General features: G+C 40.3%; 1 protein-coding gene across 1 annotated transcript in view; it reads right to left on the bottom strand.

Annotated features, from left to right (window-relative positions):
• rimbp2a (RIMS binding protein 2a) overlaps positions 1 to 20,114 on the bottom strand; it is an 89,998-nt gene that overhangs the window by 44,224 nt on the left and 25,660 nt on the right. The gene's annotated exons all lie outside the window — the stretch shown is intronic.

Genomic DNA, 20,114 nt, shown 5'->3' with positions numbered 1-20,114 from the left:
CCTCAGGATGAAATTAAGTTGAAAGGCATGGAGGAGGGGAGGAAAAAGGATTGAGAAGTTTAGATCCTGTCTGTTCGCTCCATGGTTCACATTCACAGTCAGAAGTTGCCATGCTGCTGGTGCTGCAGGTACTCAAGCATTACATAATTATATCAGACTCAAAGTAGGCCAGTGCTCTCCTCCTCTCACAGTTCTGAGCAGTCAAGAGTGATTTCATTGTGACTGACCACATCATAGCACTTCATGCTGCTGATGGTCATTTTCAGCATCCCCATTAAAATGGTGGGATCACATCTATAACAGAAGACAGACCTTTTATCTAATCAACTTTCTAAGTAAAAACAGCAAGAGGTGTTAGTGTCATACTCATAATTAAAACTGGTGTCTTTCATTCATCCATCCATTATCTTTTGTTTGTCCGGAGTCAGGTCGTGAATGCAGCAGTTTCAGCAGGGAGGCCTAAACATCTCTTGCCCAAGCCACCTCTTCCAGCTCTTCTGGGAGGGCCCCAAGGCGTTCCCAGGCCAGCTGAGAAACATAGTTTCTTAGTGTCCTGGGTCAAGGGGAACTACCACCCCAGTCTGCCAAACCAATGGCACTGCCCCCAGTGTCCATGTAATGTTACAAAGGCATGTCAACCAAGACAGCCTTGCAACATCCAGAGTCTTGAGGAGCTCAGGGCATATCTCATCCACCCCTGGAGCCCTGCTGCCATAGAGTTATTTAACTACCTCAGCAACCTCAGCACCAGTTAGGAATAGACTAACCTCAAAGTTCCCCTATTCAGCATGCTCCATGAAAGACATGCCAGTATGACTGAAAAGATCTGAGAGGTGGAAGGTGCCTTCCACCTCCTGACAGTGTCACTGGTTGAGGTCAACAGCACCCCACACTCTAAACACAGTGCTGGTAAAGTGCTGCTTTCCCTGCCTCAACCGATCGATGGATTGCCAGAACCTCGTCAAAGCCAATCAATAGTCTATATCCAAGGCCTTTTCAAACTCCTCCTTCATCCAAGTTTAAGGATGGCCACTTTGAGAAGCACCGACAACCTTGTGGCCACAGCTCAAATCAGTCACCTCAACAATGGCCCATTTGGACTAAATGCCCCCTGCCTCTGCTGGTTTGTAGTTAAAGCTCTCTCTGAGATGTAAGTTAAAGATCTTTTCAACAGGTTCTTCTGCCAGGCATTCTCAGCAAACTCTCACTATGCATTTGGGTCTGGCATCTTCCTCTCACCACCAGGTGGTGATCAGTTGACAGCTTAGCTCCTGTCTTGTGACCTCTAATGTCCTAAGCATATAACCATAGATCAGATGACATGACTACAAAGTTAATCATCGATCAGCAGTCTAGGGTGTCTTGGTACCATGTGCACTTATGGACACCCTTATGTTTGAACATGGTTTGTGAGATGGACAAACCATGACTAGGACAATAGTTCAACAGCAAAACACCTCTCAGGTTCAGATCAGAGAGGCTGTTCCTTCCAATCACACCTTTCCAAGTCACACTGTCATTACCCACATGGGCATTGGAGTCCCTCAGCAGTATAAATAAGTCCCCAGCTGGATCACCTTCCAGCACCCCCACTAAGGACTCCAAAACAGTTGGGTACTCTGAACGGCCATTTGGCACATAAGCACAAATAATCGTCAGAGCCCATCCTCCCACCTGAAGGTGCAGGAAAGCTACTAACTCATTTACTGGAGAAAACTCCAACACACAGGCACCAAGCTGGGGACTGAGTGTAGACCCACACTAGCTTGGTGTCTCTCATCGTGGATGAAACCAGAGTGCAATAAGGCCCAGCCACTCTCAAGGAGATTGGTTCCAGAGCCCATGCTGTGCATCAAAGTGAGACCAACTCTATCTAGTTAGTACCACCACAGGGTGGCTGTGGCTGAGTGGTTAGAGCAGTTGTCCTCCAATGCAAGAGTTTGAGGTTCGATTCCACCAGCAGTCACATGCTGAAGTGTCCCTGGGCAAAACACTGAACCCCCCGTTGCCTCTGATGTGTGTCCCATCAATGTATGAATGTGATAAAGAATTAATTATTCTTTGTACAAAAATAGTAGAGTGCTGTATGAATGGGTAAACAGATTGTAGTGTAAAGCACTGTGCGTATCTTGATAAGATAGAAAGGTGCTATATAAGTACAGTCCATTTACCATTTACCTCCCAACCTCATGCACAAGCTCAGGGTCCTTCCCTACCAGAGAGGTCACATTCCATGTCACAAGAGCCAGCTTTGGTAAGCCAGGGTCAGAATGCCAAGACCCCGCCTTTGGCTACAATACATGGCACTTTTGCACTCGACTCGTATGGCCTCTCCTGCCATACGATCTGCCTTCCTGGTGAGCCCACAGGAAGGCAAGTCCATGTTGCTCATTCTGGCTGAGTCTGATTGAGCCCCATGGGTAAGAAACCCAGTCTCCAGGCTCTCACCATTGAGACCCTCCCTCAGGCCTGGCTCCAGGGTGGGGACCCAGTAACCAACATTCAGGCAAGGGACACTGAGTTCCTTGCTGTTTTATGTTTATATATGTCATTTGAATAACTTTTTGTCTGGCTTGTCACCTAGAACCAATTTATCTTGGGAGACCCTACCTGGGGCAAATGTCCCGGACAGTATAGCTCCTAGGATCATTCAGGCACTCAAGCTCCTCTACAAAATACTATAAAGTGGCGATTCAAGGAGGAGCCAGTGTCTTTCACTTTAACACATTTTGAATAATTAATATCTTAACTTCTGGATACAGACAAATAGGTTTTTAAATTGGAACTTGCCAAAGTTACATCCATCCATCCATTATCTTTTACCCACTTCTTCCATTTTGGGTCACGGGGGTCGCCAGTGCCCATGTCCAGCAATCACAGTGCGAGGGGCGGGGTACACCCTGGACAGGTCGCAAGTCCATCACAGGGCCACATAGAGAAAAACGAGACAAACAACCATTCACTCTTTCACTCACACCTAGGGACAATTTAGAGTTACCGATCAGCCTAACATGCATGCTTTTGGTCTGTGGGAGGAAACCGGAGTACCCGGAGAAAACCTGCACATGCACGGACAGAACATGCAAACTCCACCCAGAAAGGCCCCCAGACCAGGATTTGAGCCAGGGACCTGCTCGCTGAGAGACAGCAGCTCTACCAGTTGTGCCACCGTGCTGCCCGCCAAAGTTACAAATAATGCAAAAGTCTTTGTTTTATACATATCACTGTTCTGGTTTCATTAGCTTAGTAAAGCCCTTTTTATCACACTAAACAGCAAGGATATTAATAATATCTTGACAAAAATATTTTTTAACCATGTTTAGGGAATCAGGAAATGACTCAAGTATGGACAAGTAACTGAGAAAAAAGAACCTTCAAAATGACAATACCAATAAGCAGTGGACCTTTATGTTCTAATGAAATGAAATGCCATTTTAATATGGGAACTTTGTTAAGGATGTCCCTAGCCAATATCAGGTACTGAATGGGAGTGCCAATTAAGGCATTTTTTTATTCATAGTATCAGTGTAGCTCACCACACTCCACGTTATCTATGGTTTTACCTTAGCCAAGCAGCAATAAGGTTGACATATAGCAGCTGATGTGATGCCAACCTGTTGATATGGAAGTATTTTAAATACAAAATTAAAGCACTGTAATACTTCCTACATTTGTAATTTAGGTATTTCTGGTGGCAGTATTGATGATGTCACTGTTTTAGGTTTTGATGTGTTTTCATTTGTTTTCCTGGACTTTATTTCTGTAAATCCCTGCTTTTCAGTTCATGGTTCAGCATTTTTAATATAAAATTTCTCTTTTCCAGTCACCTGTTTGTATTCCCATGACTAATGTTTCCCCGGCTCCCCTGTCTACTCATTCATTACACCTGTTACTATCTGTCCCTGTCAAATGATCTCATTCAGTAATCACCCCTCCCAGCAGAAATCAGCTCACAGATTGCTCTCAGACTGTCAGATCCTCTTACACAATACTCCTGGTCAGTCCTGGGTTTTTGGCCCATTTTGTTCATGGTCTTGTTTTCATTTAATAAATACATATTTGGCTTTTCCTTGCAGGCCTGCTTGCACTCTTGGGTCATTAACCAACCAATAACTACATTCATTACAGCTACAGTACATTCAATACCACCAATTTTGTCATTTAAAATCCAAACATTTGGCTGAGTACACCAAGTTCCCCAAGCTAACTCTTTCACCTATCATGACAGAACAATATATTTTAGAGAAAACTCTAAAGAAAGGCAACATGTTTCCACCCGACAGCAAAAAGGTAAAAATTACAGGTCACTAAATTTATCCCTTCGGATGACCAACCCATTTCTGTGTTGGAGAATATAAAGTTTTATCACCTTTTGGAGCCACAATTCTGCAAGTCTTACTCTCCTGACACTACATACTGTAACTAATAAAGGGATTCTCTAGATGTAAATAAAAAATTGCTATCACTTGGCATTTTTCTCCTTGTTATTAATAAAAGAAACGACCAGAGGGACAACATGAACACAGTTTTTTTTTTTTTTTTACTTTGATCTCTACTGAGATGTTAAGCACATGATTGGCAGTGATTTAATAGCTTTATAATTATGGTCTGTATTCTGCAAGTCTCTGCTGTAATAGCATGCAAAACTTCCAAGTATCAGATTAAGACTTGGCCTCAGCTGATCCTTTTGAAATTTCTCTTACTGGTATTGAAAACAAAATATCTTATCTTGATATGCCAAAACTTGATTTAAAAAATATGTTATTGTTTGCTCGGTTGTTCAGGTACAGATTAAAATGACTATCTATCTGGACAGATTGAAATCAAATCAAAAAGCAAAGCTTCCAGAAATGATAAAGAAGCTTTCTGCGTGGTTTTCATTCACTACAGAGGAGCTGCCGCAGTCTGCAAAGTGTTACATATTTTTGATGCGCTCTACATTTTACGCAATATGCTCTCCTGAAACTGGAGACAGGGAATCCAATACTTCTCTGTCACCTTTTGCACCAGAGAGAGATTGTGCAGCTCAGAGGTTTATGATCAAATTTATCAGCACATTCGATGAACTCGATAAACCCTGGCCAAGAGGAGAAAGAATAACAAAGCGAGTTAGCACCCAGAAAGACTCATTCATCTCTTCGTGTTCAGGCAGAGACGGCAGGGATGCTGAAGAGAGACACAATCAAGGCAGAACACAGACAAGGGCAGGAAGACAGAATGGTGAATAAGCTTGCTTGTGGCTTTGATTGTGTAACTTTTTTGCTACATCACCTTATTGCAGTCTAGTTTTTGGTAGAGTCAATAGCACTCAAATGCAGCTGTAGCTACAAATAATTTGCTTAGGTTTGGTGGATTTTTACCTGGATTATTGAACATGAACTTTGGTAATTTGCTTAGGTGAAATTGGCAAATACACATTTCCATATTTTTCAGCCTATAAGTCACTTTTTTTTTCATAATTTACATGCCCTGTGACTTATAGGCCGAAGCGACATATTTTGGGATTTTTTCCCCATATTTATAAACCATTTGTTGGCTGAGATATGACCATTTTCATTCATTCTGACTGAAAAAAAAATTTGAACAGTGCCACTTTCAGCCACTTGCTGGTAGCAGAGTAGTAATAGTAGTATGGCATGCTGTTGTATCATGTAATAGGTAAACGTGGCTATAATGACTAATTCAAAAAAGTTCAAGACAAAAACAACTGGAGTTTATTTATTATACTATACTTTGTACTTTATTGTTTTTGTCTTGAATTATTTTTTTTATTTACCATGCCCTGGATGACTGAGAATCTTCACCAGATATTAACGACTCAATCAGCCTGCCATAGCCTCCCCACCTTCATTCTGCTCGCTGCTTGGAACCGTCAAAACACCTGCACCGCCCTGGTAAAATGCATCTAATTTACCCATTAAAGTGCATTTATTAAGCAAATGTAAGACTGAGACATACCTTTGCTATAATTTCGAGCAAACAAATAATTTTTATAGGCGGTTATCTTGTTAAATTTTAAAGAAATGCAGCAGCTGGTCCAACTGCACATGCCCTCTTCGCAGCAGCAAAACTATTTTTGAAATTCAGCTGATTTGACCATTAAAGTGCATGTTTTTAAGGAATAGCTCAACTGAGACACACCTTTGCTATAATTTCGAGCAAACAAATAATTGTTTTAGGTGTTAATCTTGTTACATTTGCACAGTGACTCGTCGCGTGCACTCGTTTACTTCCGTGAATTGACTTTTGAAATGCAGCTGATTTGACTGTCAAAGTGCATTTATTAAGCAAATGTTAGACTGAGATACACATTTCTTATAATTTCCAGCAAATAAATAATTGTTTTTAAGTGTTAATTTTGTTAAATACTTGTTAAAGTCCTCCTGTGCATGCTCCCGTGGCCGCCATTTGGCAGCCCATCAATTTTTGGCACACCGGCCCACATTTTTGGGTTCGGCCCACATTTCCTGGTTGTCAGCGGTGACGCGCAACAAATGCGACACGTTAGCGGTGACGCATAATAGATGTGACGTATACGGCGAAGCAATATATTTATGGATTTTTCCACTTTATTAGACAAATATGCACTGATGTGACTTATAGGGCGGTGCGGCGTGTACGGCGGAAATTGCGGTAGTCAGATTCAGACGTCCTCCACTGAAACATAAGAGCTGGCATCGTGTGGAAGAAAATAAAGGAGTTCCTGAAAAGAGTGATTAAAAGAAACATGCTCAACCAGCTTTTGAAACAAGTAAAAATACATCTCATACTTTTTCTTCATAAAACCCAAAGAAAACGGTGCATTAAACATAAAAAAATGTGATCTTTCAAAAGTCTCTGCTCAGGTCCCACAAGAATGATGTCCATTTCTCTACTTCATCTCCTTTCCAGCAAATCACACATTCACAGCTCCACTTAACACTCTGTAGCAACTCGTAAACACACTGCTAGACTGCGAAGCATAGGACACACACACACACAAGGAAGTGCCAGTTTCATCCTCCAATATGTGCAAATCAACAAATAAATCTGTTTTGAATATGAAAGCTGTTGTAGACCTTCTTTTGAGGAGAACATACAACACATCAGGGACTCTGAATGAAATTGGTTAGGTGTGAATCTTTGTTGTGGAATTCGAGATCAATATGTGCAGTAAGTGAGCAGGACTTGGAGGGAAACCTCAACCCCACTAATGCCTAATACACTCTGACAACTTCTGTCTTCCTTTGTCTTTTCTCTCAATCTCCATCTTCACATGCCCACATTTTTTTTTTTCATTTACCCTTTATTTATCCAGGTAGTCTCACTGAGCCACGAGAACTCATTTTCAAGAGAGACCTGTTTAGGGAGCAGGTTAAGGGTCACATACTCTACGAGTAATGAAGCTAACAGTCGAGGTTTGCTTACTGTGGAAAATCTTCCAAAAATGCATTCATGTAGACAAATGATCTTTTAATTAAAGTCCATATAAGTTATAGATACAGATACATTTTTTAACAAATCAGGGATATTGCAGCAGAAGGACTGGTCACAAAAATAATTATCATGCAAGAGTTAAATCAAACAGCTACCATTGTTGAAGGTAAGCAGGACACAAAAAGAACAGACTTTCAAGTCAACCTTTCTTTATACAGGTTTGTCTCACTGAGCCTCGAGGACTCATTTACAAGAGAGACCTGTTTTACACAAAGAACACAGATGACATAAGTACACAATCATATAAAAGCATAAAAAATGAAAAGTAAATGGAGGAAATTATGATAAAAATGAAACAAAAACAGCTATGTTATAAAGCATTATAAAACTTGTGTATAAGTGCTATATGTTGTCATCATGGTATATTCCCATACAATGATGAAATTGGTTCTCTGCATTTAACCCATCACACCTGGGATACACACAAGTGGTGCAGTGGGAAGCTATTGAGTGCCCGGGGAGCAATTAGGGATTGGATGTGTCAGAGATTCTTTATTGTCATTCGCACCACATGTGGTACATGTGGTGGAACAAAATTATGTACACAAGGTCCCAGTTACATCCTACAATAAAATGTAAAAGAAAAACAATGATAACATCTAAGATATGAACTAAGAAAAACATCAACTAAAAATTACTAAGCACTAATAGCCTAAAAATATTACGTCGAACAGCAGCATGAGCATGAGTCAGTGTGAGCAGATGAGTACGCATCAACATGAAACAGATCACCAGCAACATGTGTTTTTTCACAGTGATTATTCGGAATAGAGATTCATGAGTCTAACAGCCTCAGGGTAGAAGCTGTTCCTCAGTCTAGTGGTTCTACACTTAATGCTCCTCAATCTCCTTCCTGAGGGGAGCGGGGCAAAAAAATGTCTGTGCTGGGTGAGCGGGGTCCTTCGTGATGCAGGTGGCCCTCTTCCTGCATCTATAGGTGTAAATGTCTGTGATGGTGGGGAGACTGACTCCAACATCTTCTGTGCAGCCTTCACCACTCTCTGCAAAGCTTTTCTTTCTGCAGCTGTGCAGCCTCCATGCCACACGTTGATGCTGGAGCACAGGATGCTCTCCACTGCACACCTGTAGAAGGAGGTGAGGACTGAGCTACCCATTCCAGCTTGTCTCAGCCGCATGAGTAAGTATATATATATATATATATATATATATATATATATATATATATATATATACTCTATGTGTCCCTGTGATGAACTTGAGAACTGTCCAGGGTCTGTCCTGCCTCTCACACAGATTTCTTTAATTTGCTCAACCAACCTATATATCAGTGTTCCTGTTGATATGATGAAGTTCAGCAGAACAACACAAACACAAAATGATCCAAAGTGGGTTAACTAATGTGCAGATGAAAACAAACAAAACAAAAAAAACTTAGAATACAATCACTTTTCAGATTGCACAGCCAGCTTTGGTTGATCAAAATAATTCTGTTCTCATTTCTGTTTAAAGCACTAAAGCTCTTCAATTATAAACATCACATTTCACAGTCATTTATTACGTTTTAATCTATTTATTTCAGTCCTGAATTTTCAAGTGATTACACATGTGAATTAATTGTTACATAACGTTTTCATTTGCAAGCTGAAGATTAAATGGATAGAATCTCAAACGGGTGTGATTAAGAATAACGTTTTAAATTTTAATGACAATATCAAATATTGCAACAAGTAAGCTCTTATGATGACAAACAGAAAGACTCAGAGATTTGTACGATGGCTGCTCATCACTCTGAACGGGCTTCTTCAGGGTTGAGGACTGCTACCATTTCCCCGAGAGGATCATCATTAATTAGATGTCACGTAGGAAACACTTTGTTCCAGTTAAGTGTGGGTGGAAAGACACAGACAGCATCTGCTGTCTTCAGTGGGACCACGCGTAAAGACACAAACAGACGAGACGCACTTGTCAAAATGCCGGAAAGCATCAACTTTATAAACATGTTTAAAAGTAAAGACATTAAAAATTAAAGACCTGGCAATCTCTGAAGGAATTCATACCACCCACTGCCTTTTATGCCAGACATTTAAAATCAATTATTATTGAGAAATGACAGAGCTAGAACTGTTTTGTGTGGAGGTTAGTATGTGACACAATATACAATGAATACACCATGAAATAAATAAATGTATATGTCCAGTTACATAAATAAATTTACCATGAAATAAATAAATGTACTAATAAATGTCCCGTTGTCATGTTTCTGCCCCTCCTGTCCCCCCCCCCATGCCTTCATGCTTTGTTTTTCTCATGCCTGAGTTTAAGCTCTGCTCCTGTCACCCTGCACCACACCCACTCTGCTCCTCCACACTAATCAGCCTTGATGTCATGCACCTGTTCTGCTCCCTACTTAAGCCTCATGCTCTCACTCACTTGTTGCCAGATTATCAAACTCTTTGTGATAGATGTCCAGCATCCATGCCATAGTCCTGGTTGCCTGTCTTGTTATGACCCCCACACCTGTCTTCTGGTATCCTTGCCTGATTTGGTTTCTGCTTTCCGACCATGAAACCGACTCTGCTTACTGTTATCACAACTACACCTCATGGTTCACATTTTGGATGTGGCTTTGGATTTCTGCTCTAGGGTTCTTGACCCCTGCCTGCTCTACTGGACTTCGCCCTAGACAATCCTGAAAACCACACTGCTTGATCCTCTCCCTCTGCTGCAGCTGTCTCACATCAGCCTCAACAATTTTCTCAGGAGTTGAGGCTGACTCTCAGAAGCCTCTCCCTTTTCTGACTGTGAATGACTGCCACAATAAACCTCTGAACCTTCACAGCAAAGCCACGTTTACTAATCTTCCTGTCGCTACAGATTGGACCCGTTCTTGAAACCAGACCTCCACCAGCAGCAATTTTTCAATAAACCATTTTTACAATTCCTGTTGTCAGGTGTTGTGCACAAATCCAAAAGCTCAAATTTGTCATCCCTTAAATTTAAAATGTATAATTCAATTATTTAATACATCATTAAATGTTTTTAAATGCACAATTTGTGTCCCATTAAATAAACAAATGTACCTTCTTTTTTTTTTAAATAATGACATTAAATGCCCAAGATTTATTTTTTTTATATATATTTTTTAATTATTTCACTGTATTTATTTCATGGCTCCCATGCATTTTTGTCACATTCCACCCTACATAGTTTTGGTCACATTTTGAAAATGATTGTTGAAAATCACATGCAACCTTGTTTGCAACTTTGCACTAGGATTGTGTTATATGTGAATGCCTGTCAGAAACTTTTACAGCAAATATCATCTCGGCATCTATAAAACTGACTTAGACATTTTTGTGTTTTTTCTAAAGTTGTATAGCTGTGGCAGCCATCTTGAAAGGGGTTGACTCAAAAGTTAAATAATTAACAAGTGGTGAAAAAGCTAAATTTAATCAAATTAACTTTTAGGACCAAAAAAATTGTTGTACTTAAACTTGTTGTCTTTACCCAATAAAACAATACATGTTTTCTATTTGAGTTTTTGTTTGTTTTTCACTTTTAAATAAAAAGAAACTAATAAAGCTGACTGCCCCCACTAATTTCTGCAGCAAGAAAAGCTTTTGCATAACTTTCAAATAACTTTAGTTGTCAGATATATCGGTAAGTCAAACAGTTTTTGGTAAATCCATACTAAACATGTTCATTGGCAACAAAAAGCATCAACACAAATTACTGTCTGGCTTTTGTCTGCAAAAGAGAAAGGTATAATCAGCGTTTAGTCTCCTGTCAACCGACTCTGTAGCAGACACGAGTATTTATTAGATCCAGCTCTGACAGGCAGTGATGCACAAATAACACCCACATAGACGTGTTAATTTTCAGTTTATGTGCCACAAAAGTGAGAACAGCCTCAAAATAGTGTTTTTTATTTTTTAAGCAAAACTTTTCTAATTGCAGTGTATCAGGTGGAGGCCACAAGAACAACAATCGGTGGATGAGGAAGACAAAAAGGAGTGATTTTACCCGCCTGCATGGCAGCAGGCAACTTAATCTGTGTGGAACAGACTCCTGTGGGACGATGGAGAATAGTTTTTTACTGTTCTCTGAAAGTTGAGGATCAGATGTTATTGTCTGGTGCAAACAGTAGTTTTATTGTGAAACATTATACTTTCCTAATCCATGTAAATTGTCAATGTGCCTTTTTCAAGATGGCAAATATTGCAAAATTTTGGTGTAAACGTTTTAGTTTTACATTTCCCAGTAAACCCGTTAAGTTAAATGAAAATTATCGACCACTTCTTGAATAAACGCTTCCACAAAGTTTTAGGCAAATGTGTTTTAAATATGTTGTGCTCTGACTGTGTTGGACGATGCTCAGCTGCTACTGCATTCAACTTTAACTCGTTTTCTGTAAAACCGTCATAGTTTTTCACTTTTATGTGTGTTTAAGTCTGGATTGCTGTGGCAGCCATCTTGAATCAGGTGAACTAGTTGTAAAAGCAAACTACACACGTTTGAAGTGTATTTATATTAAAAACTAACCTATTTATTGATTGAATCAAGGGGACTGTGAAAATATAGTGCACGATACTTAACATATATAAAGTTCCCTAAAGAGGACACTCTGTCAAGGTTGATGGCCATTTTAACAAGATTGTAAACTGAGACTGTACATTCCCATTTAAGGAATTGGTTGCAGAAAAAAAAATTTGCAGATTTATTGTGTAGGATTAGCCAGGTCAACATTGCAGTATGACATATATAACATAGGATTTGTCCTCTGAAGGGTTTAGCAGCAGGCGTTTGTCTTTTCATAAAAGTGTGTGACTTCAATCCCACTTGATGTTCTGCCAAACATGGCCTTCTTGGCAGATTGTTCCTAGCCTCCAAAGCATTTTAAGATCAATTGTTTACAATGTTGTTAATGCTGTGTATTACCTTTTTTTTTTTTTTTTAGTTTATGACACAGTCATGACACCAAACCAGAAGAACTGGATTTTTGCATGTGGAGGGCAATATTTCATATTTCTCCTCTTTTCTTTATGCTTATAATAAATTTAAAAAAAAACAGAGCAGGCAAACGTCCCCTAATGTCATCGATCGATTATTCATAACATCCCGTTAGACTATTCCCCTTGTTGTTTTCAAGCATTATCAGCTGACATTCCTCCAGCCTATGGCATTAATGTGTGTCTGCAGGTGCCTCATTCATAAAACATAAACGATGGCTAATCTTGTTAAGATGCTGGGCCATGTGTGCCCCACTTCATGTGTGAACATACACTTGCGTCACAGTCATAAGACCCACCCCCCACCCCCTGAGGCCATTTCAACAACGTAAACTGTGGCTGCAGATGGCAGTGGTTAGTACAATACAGCGAAGCGTAAATGGACGTTTTTGTAGGTGTGTGTGTGTGTGTGTGTGTGTAAGCTTGAATTAGTTGCATAACAAAAACGTCAGGCAGATTTTACCCTTAAGTCTTTCAGTATCGACCAGGTTTTGGCCTTTGGTCTGACTGTTAAATACTTTCAACTATATTGAAGTTGCTACAAATTACCACTAATAATATGCACACCCTCTTAAAATAAAACAATACATTTTATAAAATACTTTGAGTGAACCTCCTGTTGTCAACAAGTGCATAAACAGTTTTAAAGAACATGCCTAAATATAAATTATATGATTTTACTCCTGCAAATATAATCAAAGCAACATGCCGCCTTGTACGGCAAGGTTTTAAACAAAGATGTTACATCGTCTGTTAGTGCTTGAAGTTCGTGCTGGGTATGTCTCTTATACTACACCCAGTTTTAGCTCAACACACTGTATTTAAAACTGACTGGGTTATGGCCATCCTGAAGAAGGCAAACACAAGAGTTGTGAAAAATTATATTTGTTTCTATGTTTTGTAAAATATCACACTTAAGACGTTTTGAGAATGAAATGGGGTGGGGAAAGGTCAAATCTGTGCTCAGAGAAAGAGCATTCTGGGAAATGTACTCTGCCTTAGCAACATTTTGTTTCATGAGTCAATTTGTGTCTTCTGCACACAGTGTAAAAATTTGGATTTTTACAAAAGAAGAAAATGGGGAAATGTTAGTTTGCTCTAATATATTTACTCTTGATGTAGTGTACATATGCCCCAACAAATCAAATCTAAAGCCTACGTATGAGACACCTACAGTGCTTTACTGTAACACCTCTTCATTTCAAAGTTGCACCTTGTACGTTTCCAAAACTACATGTTTAACTCTCACTAATTCCTACATTCTTTCACAAACAAAAAATATAAAATGCATGATTATTTGAAAGTGCATGCTGTAGAGCTGTCATTTCTAACCCAAACCTGGAACCCGGCCCCGCCCGACCTGGATTAAGGCCAAGCCGGTCCATAATAATGTGCGGGCTGGGTCAGTGTCGGGCTTTTGGTTATGTCAGCAGACGTGCGCAGCTGACGATCCAATTATATGGCAATATGGCTTGCCATATAATCACCAGCCGCACGCAGCCATTTGACCGCGAGCTGACCGGCCTTGAAAGAGGTAAAAAGTTCAGTTACGCTTCAGATGGACTGCTGTCAGTGATCCATCAGGCCAAATGGACGTTCATTCAGCCGCTGCACTCAGCGGACACGTGCGGCCAACGACCCCAACAGGTGAGATCACAAAATATCCCACATGTCAGAGCAGGGTTTGTGTCTGAATAATGCAGAATGCAGGCAGAAGCAGGGATTTAATGCGCTTTGACGGCCATGAAAGGACAAACACCCCCTCAGCTCCGATCTTCTGCCTCCTTTACTCAGCCACGCGTGTCCACGGATCCTTAATAACTATAAGCAGTCAAAGATTAAGTAAAAATGTTGGGGGAGTGGGGGGTTCAGGTTCGGACCTGTAATTACTGTTAATTTGTCGGATCGGGTGGGGTTCGGAAAAGATGACTACGGGCTGGGACTGGTCGGATTTTTTGGACCCGAATGCAACTCTAGCATGTTGTGGTACTTTGCTTTGAATAAAAGTATTTGGTTCCTTAAATGTGATGATGATGTGCTGATGGTCAAACATTACACTTTCAACACCTTTGAACAACTTACGGTTTGTCAAACAAAAGAACTGAAATATTTCCATGAATGGTTTTGGAAACTTGTTGACATTATTGACTCTTTTTCCTATTATGTCTCAATGTGAAAAAAATAAAATAAAAATCATACAAATACAACTAAAACATCTTAATGCGCATGCCTCGTGGTCAGTATTAAAGCATGGGGGTGTACATAGTGAAATTTATGTGTGGTGTAAATGCAAATCGGCTGTGCAGACAGCGAGAATGAAATTGGGCTCCACTGAAGTGGACAGCAGAGCTTTGTGTCTCTCTGATGTCGTGACACGTTTGAAATGAGAAGCGCCCATTGTTCCCCCCCCGAAGACAAACGGTGAACACCAGAGGGCATGAAATAAGTTCTGAAGAAGATCAGTATAATGCTAACGAGGAGCCTGAGAGCTGGTTAGGGATTACTTGTGCTTGGATGGACCTTCTTGCCCACATAATGCTTGGATGGGCCTTCATGTGCGGAATACGCAAATACACACTCTGAAACACGCAGACACAAACAAGTCGGCACGGAAAACATCCACAAATTCATAAACCTCCGAAACACAAAAGAAAAGCGGCACAATGGATGAACATCTGCATTTACGTGCATATTAAATGTGTGTTTTTTACAAACATAAACACATGACATCCACATATACACACTCGCATGACCCCAATCTGAAAGCAAACACACAACTTGTAATAAATAATTTATAAGTGACCTTATTCCACAGTTAAATGTACAGTATGGTAAAAAGTCACTAGTGGAGTGTTGGTAGAGAAAGTGAATTTTATTATAATTTTAAGAAATGCTAGTGTTGGCTTCTTTTCATTTACAGAGAAGCTGAGAATTTATTGTAGTTTTTACCCATCATGCAATGCACTGTGAAGCTCTTTCTGAGTGCTGCATTAACACAAACATATGTTGGCAAACAACCGTTTAATGAGTGCTCAAGAGATGGCTTTAAACAACAGGACAGATTATTTTCTATCCTTGAATTTTATTTTTTCATGCACTGCTTTTCAAAACTGATATCAACAATTTAATTAGTAAGTATTTAAATACTTTGTTGTGTTTAAACAATCTGCACGTTATCTTCTTTGGATTATCGTTGCCAGCAGAAAGCAACAGATATATCTAAAATCTGCTGATGAAACTGGATTTCCATCAAATTGTCCAACCATTTTCTTCTTTTTCAATGATTTGGTAGTGGCCGGAGTCGACGAGTCCATTTGCTTCAGGAAGGAAACCCAGAAATCCCTCTCAATAGTGACACCCCGAAGGAACTCAAAAGATTCCCCAGCCAGAAAGAAAATATAATCCCTCCTATAATGTGATAATTTGGTTTCCCCTTCCCCTAAAGCTGTCAACATATATCCCCGAGGTTGAACCCGACACACATCCCCTGTGGTCCCAGCACAAGTTTTAAGTCTTGCCCCTCGATGTAAATGTACAGAATCCCCCATGTCCCCTTGGGGGCTTCGTATAAAGGAACAGAACTTTGCTTTGTTGACAAAAATACACCTCACATTAAAAAAAATCCAGGTAAAGTATTGATCCTTGTTGGTTAACATAATTCTTACCTTTTCATCTGTATGTTCAATTTTTGTCCATTACCTTTTAGCTGTGATAAACAATTTTAATTCTCAAAAGAAAGCTCAAATAAAAATAAGACGATTGTGTGCAGGAGAGTAAGAGCGACATAAAGCCCCACATTGCTACTTTCATTCAACCTTTTATTTATACAGGTTACTTTCCCATAGAGCCTCGATGACTCATTTACAAGAGAGACCTGTTGCATGCACTGGGCCGTGTAACTAGTTACTATTTTAGAGCCAGAGTCTGCGCAGTAGACTCTGGCTCTAAAAATACAAGATGGCAGCTTCTGTCAACTGAGTCCTTCTTGCTTCAGTTTCTAACAATGAGAGACGGCAGGTACATTGACATAGTCTTATACTATAATGCGTATTGATGATCCTAATTGTCTAAGGACCTGAATTTCCATAAAAAATAATAAAAATGAATTGCTCCTGGAATACAACACAGTACCGGCATATACAGGTGAGTTCTGGGTCTCACAGGACAGAACAATAAGAGACAGTTACAAAAACGCAGATGCTGTCATGTTGCCTTGCCTTTCTGGCATTGTGCATGCTGGTGTAGATTGTGTACTTTAGACATTGTGCACGTCATCTTTTGCCTCTGGTTGCTCTTGGTGTTCTGTCCCCTTTGGACTCCTGTCCTAATCATTGAAGTCATCCCAGACACGAGACGCCAAGGAATAAATGAGAGAAAAAGGTTGAGTCAAAGAAGACGCAGCTAATGACAGAGGCACAAGACAGGAGCAATTCGAGTAACAGAAGGTATTCATTTTGTTATTTAGAGAAACAGAGAGGTTGGTAAAGTGTAATCAAGGAAAAGAGGGGGGAATTTAAAAATGGTGACGAATGAAGGAGGAAAAAGGACCACAATTACCAGGGACACGGGGAGGCATTCAACGACGTGGAATTAAACGGGTCGTTATCAGTATGTTCCTTTGCCAAATGGCTCACCTTGCTTGCCAGTGTCATGCTGACACCAAAGAAAATGCAAGTTTTTTTTTCAAGGCGAAGCTGCTACACATGCCAAACACATGGACGTCATTTAACTTGGTCCAAGGTCAGAAAAGCTTTTAGTAATATTATCCAGAACACGTAAGTGATACATATTTAAAAGCCTAGCATTCCTTGAAGTAATGCATATCGTCCACCTCCTTTTTATGTCAGAGTTTTACACCAACGCTGAGAAATGACAGAGCTGTAGTTGTTTGGCTCAAACCTTCACAATAACCATGTGGGATCGCATGTGATTTAATATTTCCCTTAATGTGTTAACTCCTAAAGTGTGTGCAATAAATCTGATCTTCCACAATCAATCAGTGTTCAAAGTATGAGATGACGACAACTGCCAACTACTACTACTACTACACCAAAACACTTGGAAGCCTGCAGATAAAGAAGCACATGTGGAAAACCCTGACAGCTTTGCTATCTAACCAAGCCGGTACGGTAACAGCTATAAAAGTGTATCTGAAACCAGACATCTATTTTTTCCTCTCCTGGTGATATTCTTCCTCTCACTTCCCTCTTCTGCCCCACCTTCCTTTTGCCTTCTTCCTCTGCATCGCTCTTTGTTTTTCCCTTAGTAAAAACTTCTGTGCATTCGGAGAAGACTCTCCCTTGTCGTGACTGCCTCGGCTTTCCCCGCCAGCTAAATGACAACGCTTTTCGCCGTGTATTCTAGCAATCAATACGGTAATTCACTCACATTCAGACATGTCTTCGCATTCGGCGCTACACTCGCATACGACAGTAGTAAGGGCAAAGAGGGAGGGAGTGGGGGGGTGGGTGATTGGGTTGCTATAGAAACTGTTCTCTTTCAGGTTATAGGCAGAATAATGAATAAAAAAGTAGCGAGGAAGTATCTCGTGCAACATATCGGATGGCTTTTGAACTGTGTGATGCTGGCAAACAAACCAAGCAAACAAAAGCTTTCTAATTCACTGGAGCCTGGATATGCCAGCTGTCATCAGGCATGAGGCGAAGGGGTGGGGGGGTACACCCTGAACAGTTTCAGTCCATCACAGTGCATGTACAGAGACACACAAGACAAACAATCAGGTACTCAATGTCAGTCCTAAAGTCAAATCAGGAGCGCCACTTACTTCATCAAACATGGATGCTTTCGACCCGCACAGCCAATTCTGGAAACGGAGACTATCGTGCTGTGAGGTAACAGCATATTAAAGATCTAGTGTTCCTTGAAGGAATACATATTGTCCACTAACAGACTAACCCTAACAACCCTAACAAACAACCAGCGTTGACTCTAACAACTAATGCTCACCTTCAAAGTAAAAAGTTTGTGCAACGGGTAGCACTAGGAGAATGTGTTGCTGTTAGATGAGTCTCAGCTAGAACCACACCCAGCTCAATATCTAAAGAAAATAACCTAGTTATGTGCATTTTTGTGTTTCCTAAGATCAGGTGGCTGTTGTGGCCATCTCTACATTAAAGTCATCTATTGGTTCATGAGATAATTTGCTAACAGAGGGAGTTGACTCAAAATAGTTAATGGCAAAACTTTTTTGCGCAGCCTGTTAATACTCACATGTTAGGAATCAGTCTCGGATATCTCACCAAATTTTAGGTCAATATCTGTAAAATCAGAATCGGCTATATTTGGTCAAGCTGGGCACACAACAAGGAATTTGATTTTAGTTCGCTTTATTCTAAGTCCAAGAATTTGAGTATAAATACTAGCAAAAGAGAAGATAAGATTGTCAACAAAGTTATAACCGGTTTTGTGTTTCTAAGGTCAGATGGCTGTGGCAGACATCTTGAATCAAGGGCATGGTGGTGCAGTTGGTAGAGCTGCCGCCTCTCAGTGAGAAGGCTGGCAGATCGAGTCCTGGCTTGGAACCTTTTTTTGGTGCAGTTTGCATGTTCTCTATATTCAAGTGTGGGGTTTCTCCAGGATTCCTCCCAAAGACTCAAAACATGGCTTAGGGTAGTGGGTACCTCCAAATTGTCCCTAAGTGAGAATGACTGTGAATGGTTGTCCTGTTTGTCTCTGTGTCCTCGTGATGGATTTGCAACCTGTCCAGGTTGTATCTCACCTCTCACAGTGATTGCTTGATATGGCAACAGTGATCTCCACGACACAGAAAGAAACATGAGTGTAAAAATAATGTATGGATTATATTTAAAACTTTACATAGCTCATTTTACTTTCCTAAACATCCTATGAGTTTAAGTGTATAAACGTCCTGACTTTTGGCTCCTGCTGTCACACACCTGTTAGATATTACTGTAAAGACTTTTGCAGCCATTACATGATTGGGTCTCTTTGGTTTGCCAGGCTCCTTGTTCATCTCTAGAGAAGAGCAGGAGACAAATTGAGTCATGAGACTGAAAACACGTTTCATTTCCAACATATTCCTTCTCCTCTTGCCCTGCGGCATCCAACTGAAAATCAGCTGGCACAGCCAACCAGTGTGATGTATAGGATGGAGTAAAAGAAGAAGAAACCAGGGTGGGGAAATTTGCTAATGAGCAAAATCAAGACAATACAATGTTCACTTTCTCAACCCTCGTTTTATACATTCTGGGAACAAAGTGAGACATTGCTAGTGCATAGTATACACTAAGTATTTCCATCTCTGCTGCTACAGTTTCTCCGTTGGTGTGTCACCACCCACACAGCCATACATCCAAGCATATGTATCCTGGAGACATATGTACCCTGAGTGTATATCAACAGTAATGCTCCTTTCTGGTATCCTCAGTAGCCTACAGCATCTCATCTGATGAAAAGATGTCATCGAGAAGATGCAAATTTTTTAAAACTTGATTGCCAAGTTTGCAAACGTAAGGGACTTCCTGAGTTGGACCAAAGGTATTCAAATGTCTGTAAAGTTCTCATAAAAAATTAAAGGATTACAACATATATTTCACAATAACCATATGCTGTCTTTTCACATGAATAAATGCTCATTGATAGTGTTAATTCTTCCCATTTTAATGGTCTTTATTGCTGGCTGCAGAG

This window comes from Nematolebias whitei, chromosome 18 (genome assembly GCF_014905685.2).
Source record: "Nematolebias whitei isolate Nwh7 chromosome 18, NemWhi1, whole genome shotgun sequence".
NCBI lineage: Eukaryota > Metazoa > Chordata > Actinopteri > Cyprinodontiformes > Rivulidae > Nematolebias > Nematolebias whitei.
This window is presented reverse-complemented; position numbering and strand designations above follow the sequence as displayed.